Source organism: Hippocampus bargibanti, linkage group LG04 (genome assembly GCF_051943395.1).
Source record: "Hippocampus bargibanti isolate YZ-2025 linkage group LG04, ASM5194339v1, whole genome shotgun sequence".
In the NCBI taxonomy this organism is placed as follows: Eukaryota; Metazoa; Chordata; class Actinopteri; order Syngnathiformes; family Syngnathidae; genus Hippocampus; species Hippocampus bargibanti.
In genome coordinates, this window is record NC_142737.1 from 3,360,623 (window position 1) to 3,375,280 (window position 14,658).

Genomic DNA, 14,658 nt, shown 5'->3' on the forward strand with positions numbered 1-14,658 from the left:
TTATGGGGGTTATCTGAGCTTAAAATGGAGGCAGCTGTACAAAATACAACAAAAACAAATCGAGTTTACCTGGTTGTAGAGTTATCTGCCTTGAAAGTGGTAGATGGCTGTACAAGAAGTAAATGCTGCTCCATCGTGGGAGGGAAGAACATTGCCAGAGGTCTGACCAACGCTTTAAACGCACTCACCTGCAAGAAAAAAACAAAACCCGAACAAATTCGGGAATGTCAGCGAATGAGTTACAAATGACAATATCGCTTGCTTGGCTAATTTTAAGTTAAGAGTTTAATGAATTCAGGGGAACAATTTTTTTAAAGCATCCATTGCATTTATTTTTAATGAATGCAGCCCTCAAACACACATCTTAAGCGAGCTAACTTTCCAATTCATCGCTCAGAAATTAAAGACGGTCCCAGAGAAGACAACATCGGCAACAATAGCGAAATCCACAGGAGACAAAAACAACAACAACATGGAGGATTATCTGTTTAACAAATTAGGAGAGAAAAGAAAAACAGCTAATGTGCTTGCGCGAAATTTTGAGCAGTGTAGCAAGATACAAACAATCTGATAATCCTCTTTTCACGAGATGAGCGACGACGGTATTTGTCGGCGACTTGAAGCGACATAATCAATGATGCTGATTGAATTAATTTTGGTCAAGAATGTTTTATTTTTTTAAATTTTTCTGGCTCCAATGCTGTCTCCTTATAGAACAGCGCAAGCTAACAATAGATGTATTATTGAGACAAGAAAAGCCTGACCAAAAAAAAACATAAAAATCCTCCACCGCCTGTGGTAATATGAGCGATTGTCCCTGAGAGATTTAGAGCAACTGTGAGCACAGTCTGGACGTCCTGATAAAATTGCTTGGCTGGCTCATAATTCCACCATTTTCTCTCCGGCGTTATTGTCTAAAAGGTGGAGAATGTGGGTCACCGGAAGGCTGTTGACGTTCTTATAAAAGGTGGATTTACACTAGCCCTAGTCTGTGGCGGCTCCTGACACACTGAAAGACTTGGACTTCACATGTATCCCAAGACACAATGGACTCATCGGAATTGAAGATAATTATAGATTATTTCGTCGGACAGCAATGTGTTTGATACAGAGGTCATTCATTGCATTCTGTTTCTTTCATGAAATATGGCAATTTGGAGTGTCGGATCAGCCTGCCTGGCATGTTTTAGGGATGTGGGTGGAAACCGGAATACCCGGAGAAAACCCACATGGCCCGTGGAGAACATGCAAACTCCACACGGGAAGGATGGAGCGGGGATTGAACCATCAACGTCTGCACCGGACCACTGAGCCGCCATTCAAAAATCAATAAATAGATAAATAAATACCCGGAGAAAATCCACATTGGCCCTGGGACAACATGCAAATTCACATAGTCAAGCCAGAGCGGGGATTGAACCCACAACCTCTGCACTGGACCACTAAGCCAACATTCAAAAATCAATAAATAGATAAATAAATACCCGGAGAAAACCCACATTGGCCCTGGGACAACATGCAAATTCACACAGTCAAGCCAGAGCGGGGATTGAACCCGCAACCTCTGCACTGGACCACTAAGCCACAATTCAAAAATAAATAAATAGATGAATACATACCCAGAGAAAACCCACCCGGGCATGGGGATAACATGCAAACTCAACACAGGAAGGCCGAAGCGGGGATTGAACTATCAACCTCTGCACTGGACCACTGCGTCACCATCCAAAAATAAATAGATACATACCCAGAGAAAAGCCACACGGGCACGGGGAGAACATGCAAACTCCACACAGGCAGGCCAGTGCAAGGATTGAACAACAACCTCTGCACTGGAGCACTGAGTCGCCATCCAAAAATCAATCAAGAGATAAATAAACACCCGGAGAAAACCCACACTGGCCTGGGGAGAACAAGCAAACTCCATGCACGCAGGAAGGCCGGAGAGGGGATTAAAACAACAACCGCTGTACTGGACTCATGGGTTGTCATCCAGAAATCTATAAATAGATAATTAATACCCAGAGAAAACCCACGTGGGCACAGGGGAGAACATACAAATTCCACACAAGAAAACCGGACTGTAAAGGTGTAATTATGATACCAGACCAACACGCGCACACCCATTCCCAAAAGAGTGCAAGTCAAGATGCCATCCTATCACGCTCTTACATCGGATATCAATCGATCGCGCCAGCGGTCATAATGTTATGGCCTGTTAATGTTTTATCAATCAATCCGACCGCCATATCAAATCCGGATCTTAGGTGATATGACATCATTTCAAATAATAATAATAATACATGCCATTTATAAGCGCCTTTCAAAACTCTCAAGGTCACTTTACAGTCACAGGATCAGTTTTTCTGTGGGTGAGCAGCGGCAGCCACACGCGCCAGCGTTCACTCACCCCGGAAGTTACTGAAATAGATTGAAAACTAGCTAGCTAGTTAATATATTGCTAATAGCTAGCTAGCAAGAAAGCTAGCCAGCTATATAGCTAATAGATATACAGAGAGATAGATTGCTAGCCAGCTAGAAAGCTAGCTAGCCAGCCAGCTAATAATAATAATAATGCATTTCATTTATAAGCGCCTTTCAAAACTCTCAAGGTCACTTTACAGTCACAGGATCAGTATTTCTGCGGGTGAGCGGCGGCAGCCACATGCGCCAGCGTTCACTTACCCCGGATTAACTCAAATAGATAGAAATATAGTTAGCCAGCTAGCTAATAGATTACTAATAGATAGCTGGCTAGATAGCTAGCTAGCCAGGTAGCTAATAGATACCAAATATATAGCTAGCTAGGTACCCAGCTAGAAAGCTAATAGACAGCAAATAGATAATAATAATAATAATAATAATAATAATAATAATAATAATAATAATAATAATAATAATAATAATAATTAAATGGACATCCCAGAACAATAATGCTATTAAACTAGCGATTAAAAATCCATCTAAAAGCCAACCTCGCCACATCTCCTGGCCGGTTTCCCGCGTAGCTTAATGAAACGGCCATTTGGGTGTGAAAGCCAAGCTCCCACCATCCAATAGCTATTGACGGCTAAATGTCAATGGCTAATTACTAATAGCTACCTTAGCGTGGTTCCCAAGGTTCCGGCTAATTGACTATTTAGACCCTAGGAAATGGTTGCGCCTCCAAGACAGTCACCTGGGGGGGGGGGGGGGGGGGGGGGGGGGACGCTGGTACTTTCCGAAGAAAGAGGCCAAGGTGGATGAATCAGTCAAGTGCAAGACAAGAAAGGTAATGGCTTTGAAGATTAGAACCCAAGCGCGATATATTGCTCAAGGTTACAGCACAAATCTAATGATCCATTAAAATAGTACCCCAAAAAAATGTGATTGGGGTGGTAAAAAGTTGAGTTAAATCAGCATGGTGTTAATTGCAAAGTTCACGCCTTTAATTTGAAGGGAGCTCTAAAGCCATAAGAGGATTTGCATGAAACAGGGGGTGGTGGTGGTGGTGGTGGGGGGAGGGGGGGGTTATGGCTTACTGGGGGTTAGCATGGAAGATGTTTTCACTTAAAGGACAACAGACACCATTTTTTTATTCCCTAACTGACATCAGGAAAACGTTTTATAGCATCTAAAATACACAAAACACGCTGGCTGATATTTTTAGTCAAATGAAAAACACCAATAAAAATGACTTAGTGTCCAAAAACTACTTCAAAATGAAACCGGAAATAACCAGTTTCAGAAGGTCCCGCCCCTTTGTTCGTGACGTCACGCCAGGACGTCTTGCCTTGCTCGAGTATCAAAACAATGGCTTCAGATTCGGAGAAGGTGCTTTCTTGTTACTCCTCCAGTTATGAATATGATTCAAATAGTTCTCAAGAGGAAAGCATAAATGTTTTCAATGGATTAAAGAAGTCCTTCTGGATCAATTCGAGCCGTCAGGACTCCAATGTAGCGTCCCACAAAATGCACAAGATGGCGCCCAAGCTCAATTGGAAATGGGCTGATTTGTCTGCTGGGAATTTGTGTCAACTAGTATCAAATAGTAGTCTTAGTGCAACACACAACGATTCACCATCGCGTTATTGATGTTTTTTTTTCCTTCTAATTTCGCCATCAGTTTTCAGAACAAATAAAGTACCCAAAATGCATTGTGTGTTGCTATCTCGGTCAGGGGCGTTCCTTTAGTGACGTCAGGAATCGTCACCAACTCGAAAACAAGACTTTCTGAATATACAGCGCGAGTTTTAAAACGTAAAATATCACTATATGAGGTGGAATCTTTGTAAAATACGCTCGGTAGAAGTCATTTCAAGTGATTTTACAAATTATGGACACAACTTGTCCGGAGGCGTTGGTTGTCCTTTAAGTCATTTTTATTGGTGTTTTGCATTTGACTAAAAAGATCATCCTGCGTGTTTTAGGTATTTTAGATGCTATAAAACGTTTTTCTGATGCCAGTTAGGAAACAAAGAAATGGTGTCGGTTGTCCTCTAATGCACCACCTAATTCTAAACTGCAAGGATAATGGCAATTTAATCACATTGCACCATTCCCCAAATTTAAAAAAAAATAGCCGGCGATCAGACAGAAGTCACCACCCCCAAGGAGCTTATTTTTCTCTATGCCGTCGGATTTCCAAAGTCGCAGACATGATATAATACGAGATGTGATCGTAAACTCAATGTGATGTCATCGCTTCTTCTTGCTCATTGCGAAGGATTATGGATTAGCGGCTTGTCAAGTATAGACGAGCAACATTCTCATTCGGCTTTGCAGACATGAGCAAAGCCTCGCTTGACCGCAAGCTGTTTGTTTTTATATTTTGCTTTCAATTAAAAATGATTCAGGCAATATTTATGTCGCTGCGGTTTGTCCCTGACACTCACTTAAACATTGGGGAAACTATACAAAAAACTCCAAAACGACTTTATCAACATCGCAGGGATAATGCTAGTAGTCTGTAGTTTTAAGGCTTAGAAATTTAGAAAGTAGAAAATTATGCTTTATGGCACAGGTGTCAAAGTCAAGGCCCGCGGGCCAAATCCGGCCCGCCACATCATTTTTTTCGGCCCGCGAAAGCAAATCAAACTTGTTAAATTCCATGATGATTGCTAAAATCTGAGCCAAAATTTCATATTTTTGGATTTCAACCACAATAAAAGTCATTATTCTTGACTTCAGATTTGAAAACGAGTTATTCATTAATTTGTTGTGTGCTCTATATGTAATATTTGAAGGGTTTTAAACATTCTAATGGGTTCCTCAAATTCATAACGGCCCTCGAGAGGAAATCATAACTACAATGTGGCCCGCGGCAAAAAATGACTTTGACACCCCTGATTTATGGGGACCTGGGAACGGATTATTCTCATTTTAATGGTTTCCTATGGCAAATTAATGTTTGGGATATAAGCTTTTCGCCTTACACACTCTATCTGGGAATCAATTAAGTTCGTAAGGCAAGGTAACCCTGTAGATCAGGGGTGTCAAAGTCATTTTTTGTCACGGGCCACATTGTAGTTATGGTTTCCTCTCGAGGGCCGTTATGAATTTGGGGAACCCATTAGAATGTTTAAATCCCTTCAAATATTACGTATAGAGCACACAGCAAATTAATGAATAACTCGTTTTCAAATCTGAAGTCAAGAATAATGACTTTTATTGTGGTTGAAATCCAAAAATATGAAATTTTGGCTCAGATTTAGCAATCATCATGGAATTTAACATGTTTGATTTGCTTTCGCGGGCCGAAAAAAATGATGTGGCGGGCCGGATTTGGCCCGCTGGCCTTGACTTTGACACCTGTGCTGTAGATGGTTGGAAAGGGAAGTAAAAGAAGCCATTTTTGTAAAACAGCAAAACCCTGCACTAAATTGCCAGCTATCTATCTATTAGTTATCTATTAGCTAGCTAGCTAGCTTTATATCTATTTGAGTTACTTCCAGGTTGAGTGAACGCTGGCGCGTGTGGCTGCCGCTGCTCACCCACAGAAAAAAACTGATCCTGTGACTGTAAAGTGACCTTGAGAGTTTTGAAACAGGCTTGGAAATGAATTAATTACAGTAAAGTCTCGTTATATCGATATCGGATATATCGATAGTCCTGGTTATATCGATACTATTTCTATGCACGCACGGAGAAAATTACATGCAAACAGGGTCAGATATATCGATAGTCCCGGTTATATCGATATTTTTTCGGACTCCCTTGAATATCGATATAACGAGACTTTACTGTATATTTAAAATTCAACTTCTGGCGAGGAGGTTGTGTATGTACTGTCAAAGTAATACGCACGCATACTTCTACACGTATGTACATATTCCTTGGCACATAAAGATGGTTGAAACCCTCAACTGCCCACTGCACTTTCCCTTGACACTAAATTACATACTACTGAATGCTTAAGTAGATCGTTGAATATATTAACGCATGAGCGTGTGTGTCTGTGTGTCTGTGTGTGTGTGTGTGTGTGTGTGTGTGTGTGTGTGTGTGTGTGTGTCAGCTACAGTTCAGCGGCAAAAGCAAAGTGGACCGAAACGGAGAGGTCAGAGTGACATCACATCCAAGTATTTGCTCATGTCCAGAAATGTTATGTCATGTAGCTGGAACACTCCAAACAGCCAAGAAACGCGCACTGAAGATACGGTTAGCGTTAGCCTATAGCTAGCCCTTCCCTGAGTGACACTTTGTCTGTGTTTTTTACAACTACAGTGATACCTTGACTTGTACACTTAATTGGTTCCCGGAAGGTGCGTGTAAGGCGAAAATTGTGTATTACAAACATTAATTTCCCATAGGAAACCATTAAAATGAGAATAATCCGTTCCCAGATCCCCATAAAACATAATTTTCAACTAAATAAGCCTTAAAACAACACACAATATAGCCTTTTTATGTATAGTAAATGTGCTATGGTATTGTAATTAAAGAAATAAACTGTACTATATAATAAAGTCGTTTTATTTACCTTTGTGATGGTCGTTGATGGCCTGATGGAATGGATAGAAGGCAGACACACTAGAAACTTCATTAATAGCTGGTTCCCTTGCTTGTATGTTCTCTTCAAATTGTACAGATGGCTTGTGCGAGCCTGATTGATGGGATATTTTAACCTTGCAGTCGACATTCTGCCTTTGAACTATCAAAGTTGCAACAAGTCCAGTGTTTTCTATCCATGTTCTCACCTTTTCACTTTTGTTTTTATTTTTTTTTTCACTTTTGTTTTTTTGTTTCAAGCTCTGTCGTCTCCTTTTCGTGTGTGTGTGTTTCTGTTACCCCTCCCCCCACTCACTGGCCGAGCTAAATTCAGTTCCCAAACTCCCACATAGCCTCTAATAGTTGGCCTGTATCATGTTAGCATTTGTATCGCGTTCTAAGGCGGAATAGCCTGAAGCATACAATCTAACTCACCGCTACAAAACGGTGTTGTTATCCTACTCCTGCAAAAAGGACATACATGAATATGCAGAGACAAGTGACCTCTGGGTACAGCAGTGATAAAAGGCTGATTGTGTCATGGGAAATGTTGGAACAAAAAAAATACTTTTTTTGAGCTTATTTCTCAGCTGCAGCTAAAAGAAAGTTTAATGTTAGCAGTGTTTTTTTTGCAAGTAAGGTCATATTCCTTCCCCTGGAAAAATTTACAAGCAGATGCTTGGATCAGCATGTTCCTCTCTGTATATTATTTAGGACAAGGAAACAGCATGCAACATTTGTCACCGCGGTGTCACCGCGCTATAACAAGGCCCGCCAGATGAAATCACCCCCTACCCCACCCACATTCCCCCCCATGTGTCAACCTGCTCCGCACTTGACACCATCAAAAGAGCAGCTGTAATCTGCGTGTGCAGCATTAAATTGGAGATAACTGACAGCAGAAAAACGTTTTATAGCATCTATAATACCCAAAACACGCAGGCTGATATTTTTAGTCAAATGCAAAACACCAATAAAAATGAGTTCAAGTGTCCAAAAACAACTTCAAAATGAAACCGGAAATGGCCAGTTTCAGAAGGTCCCGCCCCCTTGTTCGTGACGTCACGCCGAGACGTCTTGCCTTGCGTGAGAATCAAAACAATGGCTTCAGATTCGGAGAAGATGCTTTCTTGTTACTCATCCACTTATGAATATGATTCAAATCGTTCTGAAGAGGAAAGCATACATGTTTGCAATCGATTAAAGGAGTCTTCGCATATCAATTCGAGCCAGCAGGACTCCAATGTAGCGTCCCCGAAAATGCACAAAATGGCGCCAAAGCTCCATTGGAAATGGGCTGATTTGTCTGCTGGGAATGTGTGTCAACTAGTATCAAATAGTAGTCTTGGTGCAACACACGATTCACCATCACGTTATTTATGTGTTTTCCTTCTAATTTTGCCATCAACACAAAGTTTTCAGACCAAACAAAGTACCCAAAATGCATTGTGTGTCTCTTTCTCGGTCAGGGGCGTTCCCTCCGTGACGTCACGTCAGGACTCGTCACCAACTCAAAAACAAGACTTCCTGAATATTCAGCGCGAGTCTTAAAACGTAAAATATATCTATATGCGGCGGAATCTTTGTTAAATACGCTCAGTAGAAGTCATTTGAAGTGATTTTACAAATTATGGACACAACTTGTCCCAGGCGAGTGAAAACAAATGCTTTTTTTTTTCAACTGACTTCAGGTTGGATCAGTCGACGGGTAGAAGACGGAAGAGGTCAGATGAACACGCGACGGGAAGCGTCTAATTTTCAGAGTCTTTAAATGCTCAGGTGTACTCATGAGAAGTTAATTAATCACAAGGTATCGATCAGTTTCCACTCGTGTCTCTAACACCCCCTCCCCCCATCCTGGCGCCATGTGAGGTGTCGCTTTGTAGTGTGAGATGAGAGATCCACATGCGGATCCAAGGCCATCCGATGAAACAGCTTTTTTGTTTCCAAACTGACATCAGAAAAACGTTTTATAGCATCTAAAATACCCAAAACATGCAGGCTGATATTTTTAGTCAGATGCAAAACAACAAAAAAAAATGGCAAATTGCTCGAGAATCAAAACAATGGCTTCAGATTCGGAGAAGATGCTTTCTTGTTAATCATCCACTTATGAATATGATTCAAATAGTTCTGAAGAGCAAAGCATACATGTTTGCAATCGATTAAAGAAGTCTCCCGTATCAATTCGAGCCGTCAGGACTCCAATGTAGCGTCCCAGAAAATGCACAAGATGGCGCCAAAGCTCCGTTGCAAATGGGCGGATTTGTCTGCTGGGAATTTGTGTCAACTAGTATCAAATAGTAGTGTTAGTGCAACACACAACGATTCACCATTTGTTTTTTCCTTCTAATTTCGCCATCAACACGAATCAACACGAAGTTTTCAGACTAAACAAATCACCTCAAAATGCCTTGTGTGTTGCTTTCTCGGTCAGGGGCGTTCCCTCCGTGACGTCACATCAGGAATCGTCACCAACTCAAAAACAAGACGTCCTGAATATTCAGCGTGAATCTTAAAACATAAAATATAGCTATATGCGGTGGAATCTTTGTAAATACGCACAGTAGAAGTCATTTGAAGTGATTTTACAAATTATGGACACAACTATCCCGATTCTATCCCGGCACTCCAACATTTTCATTTCTGTAACAAGCAATCCATATTTAACACTCTGCTATTGACGGGCGGCAGCCATTTTGCGGTAACGTAAATCCTTGTCTGGCAACCGTAATGGACTTCCGTGAGTCTCGGTTTTCAAACCAGCATAATTACTGGAAGAACACGGCAAAGCAAGGCTTAGATTCCTTGTTTTCCTCCATTGACGGTATTTTGGGCACTGATACAGACACGCCAATGCTGTCGCGAGCTATTTGATCACACCTTGAAATAAGCCATGAGTTTCTGTATGTGGGGGTTTGCTTCGTATACTCTGGCTCCCGGAGGTGTTAAAAATAAAGAAATTAATAAATAAATATCACACTCTTCACACATAAGTAGAAGAAAGAGTATAAGATAAAGTCGAGTATTCAAGATGAGGTGCATTAATTGTTTGACCTTGGTAAACATTAAGATTATGAAATATAGTTTAGCTTTTTTATTATTTGAGGAGAATATCAAATAAACTTCACCGCACCAAAATGATCCATATTTTATTAAATTACATACTGTTTTTATTGACAGGAAGAAAAAAAAAATCCATAAATCATCAAGTGTGTTGTTGATAAGCGCTTGCTAGTTCCATGTAGCATTAGCATGACTGGTAAAAATATGTAACATTGTGACTTGTCAACAATGATAAAAATAACTTAAGTTATCTTGAAATTATTACATGTACAGTTATTATTATTATTATTATGCTTATTATGATGATGATGATGATTATTATTATATGGTGTGCATGGATCGGTAGCACCTGCCTGAGGGGAGTATCTGGAAAAGATGGTGAGCAGGGTGCGGAGGGTCCAGTAGGATTTTCCACGCCCTTGTTTGCTATCTATTAGCTATATAGCTATCTAGCTAGCTGTCTAGCTGGCTATATAATAGCTATATATTAGCTAGCTAGCTATCTTTCTATCTATTTGAGTTACTTCCAGGTTGAGTGAACGCTGGATGCCGCTGCTCACCCGCGGAAAAATTTATCCAGTGACTGTAAAGTGACCTTGAGAGTTTTGAAAGGTGCTTATAAATGAAATGCATTATTAATAATAATTATTAATAATTATTAATACTATTAATAATAATAATAATATTAATAATAATAATAATAATAATAATAATAATAATAATAATAATAATTATTATTATTATTATTAGTATTATAAAATGGAGTGTAGTACCAGACTTCAACCAGCAGAGGCGGTGTTGATTCAATCTGGGGGAAAACATATCTGTTCTTTGTGTATTTTTGTGACATTTTTAATTGCGGGTAAGCCAACTAAGTTGACATTTCCTGAATAGATCCATTGATTGCTATTTTTTCCTAAAAAAAACACACTTTTCTTGACCTATTGTGAGTCCTTGGGATTTGCTCTCTTCTTCTCTTCTGCACAACTATGGTCATGGGATTGGAGGCGAGGTACGCCACCAAGTGGTGAATGCTGCTATTACAATTTAAGGCTGCTCAGCTTGAGGAAGAATTTCTTTGCAACAATGTTTTTTTTTTTTTTTGCGATGAGTCGTCTTATTGTGTTTCAAGTTGTGAAAAATGGGGCAACTTTGTGGCTGGGCAGGCAACTTTTCAGAGTTGTCTTCCCTGGTATCCGCTAACTTTTCGTCACGAGTTTCAGACACTGTTGTTCCCAAAGTAATACCACACTTACTCAAGTACAGTTTTGATAAATCGACCCATATTTGATAAGTGTTTGATAGTTAAAACGATGATGGGAGTTTGGCAACCACTGAGTAGTACTGCAACAAGATCTATGGTGATACATAACCTTTGCGTGAACCGTGTCTCTTATGAGCAACGTGAGTAATCAATATGCTAATGTTTAATGGGATTATGCATTAACATCCCTCAGGATGGGATCAACACCGGCCCAAAACTCCCATGGTGCTAGTAGTCCCTTTCGCAACTCTGCCTCATTCCAACAGGCTTTACGCTAATCTTGCTATTTACAAATCTATCATCTGAAATGTCCGAAAGGGGGACGTGAAATTCTCCGTCATCACAGATATGCAAAGTGTAACCTCCATAGTCTCCGTGTGCTCTCAAGGACGGCGGAGATGGTTGACGCGCAATTTATAAACACTAGAAGAGCAATGAAAAGGTTTCTTCAGCCGTCATCTGTACTTCTTTAAAGGTGTCGGATGTTTCGCTTCTTATCCAAGATGCTTCGTCAGAGAACTAAAATCTTATGCTGGTAGTATCGGCCCTATATATATATATATTTCCCTACTGTCCAGACGTGGCGGTGCCGGACTCTGCTATGATTGGTCCCCGCTCTCTGGCAGAGGACTACTCCCTGCGGCTCCACTGATTACTTCTATTGTCCTGACTGATTACTACTAGTATGAGGTCTACGACTGGCCTGATTGCCCCATTTGCTCTGGTATCACCTCAAAGGCATAACTAAACCTATGTTGCTGTCTGTTGTACGAACGATTCAAATTGAACCTCACGCCACCATGGCGGTTTAGTGAAGGATTTTGCTGTTTTATGAAAATATCTTCTTTTACTCCCCTTTCAAACCAAATATTTTTTTTCGCTAAGATTTTAACCTCATTGTTGTCAAATGAGTGGTTGCTAGCTTTTAGGTGCATATGTACTGCCGATTGAGGCCCACTAGTATTATCCTTGCGATGTTTAGAAGAACTAGACGACTAGAAGAACCATTGTACATGGTACTGACGTCCGTCCTTCTGTAGTTAATTCTTCATCCAGATCATCCGTCTGACTTCCCTTTCCTGAGGATTCCACTTTTTCACAGAGCGTCACTCATCCTCGGTGCTTACGGTGAGCCCCGTGGGCACCCAGCGGGGACCTGCGAGGCCTTTCGGCATTGGGCCTCCCATCTATCATAACTAGAGTCATGATAATGCACATTTTTTAACAATCCGGCCATATTGTTTCTACGCCTTGCAATGGTCCCATTGATGGGTCTTTTAGGTTGACTTTCCAAACGTTTTGTGTGGATTAAGGGCTGGGCAAACTTGACTTTGTTTGGCAGGAAAGTATTGGAGCAAATACAACCTTTTTGTTCCGTCTTTATGCTGAGAAACGTTGGATTTTTAACGATGGCATGAAAGAACCTCGCTGGAGTGAACAACATCGATCCATCAACATATTATGACATAACAACCGAGCACGAATTTACAACTGAAAACTGAACTGCATTGCATAATAATAATAATAATAATAATAATCATCATCATCATCGTCATCATCATCATCATCATCAGAATGACTTAGTACAAGATGGTCAAAGCAGCATGTCCCCACAAGGGATGAAACGGTGTGACCTCACACACAAATACACGCAAATACACGTTTTTATGTATTACTGGGACCACGTTTTGAGTCATCACTTACGGGGACAACCACACAGACACATGCACACACACACATATATAGGTATTATGGGGACCACTTTTTGGGTCATCACTTACAAGGACAACCACACAAACATATACACGTTTTAGGCATTATGGGGACCACTTTTGGGGTCATCACTTACGGGGACAACCACACACACACACACACACACACACACACACACACACACACACACACACACACACACACACACACACACACACACACACGTTTTTATGTATTACGGGGACCACTTTTTGGGTTATTACTTACGGGGACAACCACACACACACACACACATACACGTTTTTAGGTATTATGGGGACCACTTTTTGGGTCATCACTTACAAGGACAACCACACACACATATACACGTTTTAGGCATTATGGAGACCACTTTTGGGGTCATCACTTACGGGGACAACCACACACACACACACACACACACACACACACATACGTTTTTATGTATTACGGGGAACACTTTTTGGGTTATTACTTACGGGGACAACCACACACACACACACACATACACGTTTTTAGGTATTATGGGGACCACTTTTTGGGTCATCACTTACAAGGACAACCACACACACATATACACGTTTTAGGCATTATGGAGACCACTTTTGGGGTCATCACTTACGGGGACAACCACACACACACACACACACACACACACGTTTTTATGTATTACGGGGACCACTTTTTGGGTCATTACTTACGGGGACAACCACACACACACACATACACGTTTTTAGGTATTATGGGGACCACTTTTTGGGTCATCACTTACAAGGACAACCACACACACATATACACGTTTTAGGCATTATGGGGACCACTCATCACTTACGGGGACAACCACACTCACGCACCCGCACACACACATACGTTTTTATGTATTACGGGGACCACTTTTTCGGTCATCACTTACGGGGTCAACGACACGCACATGTACACATTTTTGTGTATTATGGGGACCACTTTGTGGGTTAGCACTAACGCGGACAACTGCACACAAACACACGTACGTTTTTGTATATTATGGGGACCACTTCTTGGGTTAGCACTGACGGGGAAAACCACACACACACACACACACACACACACACACACACACACACACACACACACACACACACAACTTACACACAGATGCATTGTGTCATGTGTGACAGCGGGAGGTTCGGGAGATACGTCTTACGGTCGTTAACTTCCTCAACATATAAAGACCGCCCATCTGTCCTCTGACAATTGATGAGGCAGAGGGCACGTTTCCCTTTTTCAAGGCATCCTCCAAGTCGACGCCGGCAAATTACAAAGATGGACAAAGACGACGACTGAAGGCTAGGAGCCATTAATTTCCCTGGAGGTGAAGTGTGCACTCGGCCTGGAAGGGGGAAGGCTGACCTTTTGCTGACAAGACGCCAGCGGCTCCAGCAGGCGCACCAGGACAAACGGTGAATTAGAATACAAGCCGCGGATAGATGTACGCTCTAATCACTGTATGCATGCCGGACGGTGATTTATCTGCACTGACGGTTCCACCGGGTTTAATTATCCTGTTACATTTCATTTCAATCGAATATCTTTTTTATGCCTTTTGTTTTGTTTGACATGGGGCGTCAAGGTCTGGAATAAATAGAAACAAG

At 41.2% G+C, this 14,658-nt stretch overlaps 1 long non-coding RNA gene across 1 annotated transcript in view; it reads right to left on the minus strand.

Moving 5' to 3' along the window:
- LOC148898742 (uncharacterized) overlaps positions 1–14,658 on the minus strand; it is an 87,179-nt gene that overhangs the window by 43,614 nt on the left and 28,907 nt on the right. Inside the window, exon 2 of the long non-coding RNA XR_016114629.1 lies at positions 70–188. This is a non-coding gene — a long non-coding RNA (uncharacterized LOC148898742). The remainder of the gene's footprint in view (positions 1–69; positions 189–14,658) is intronic.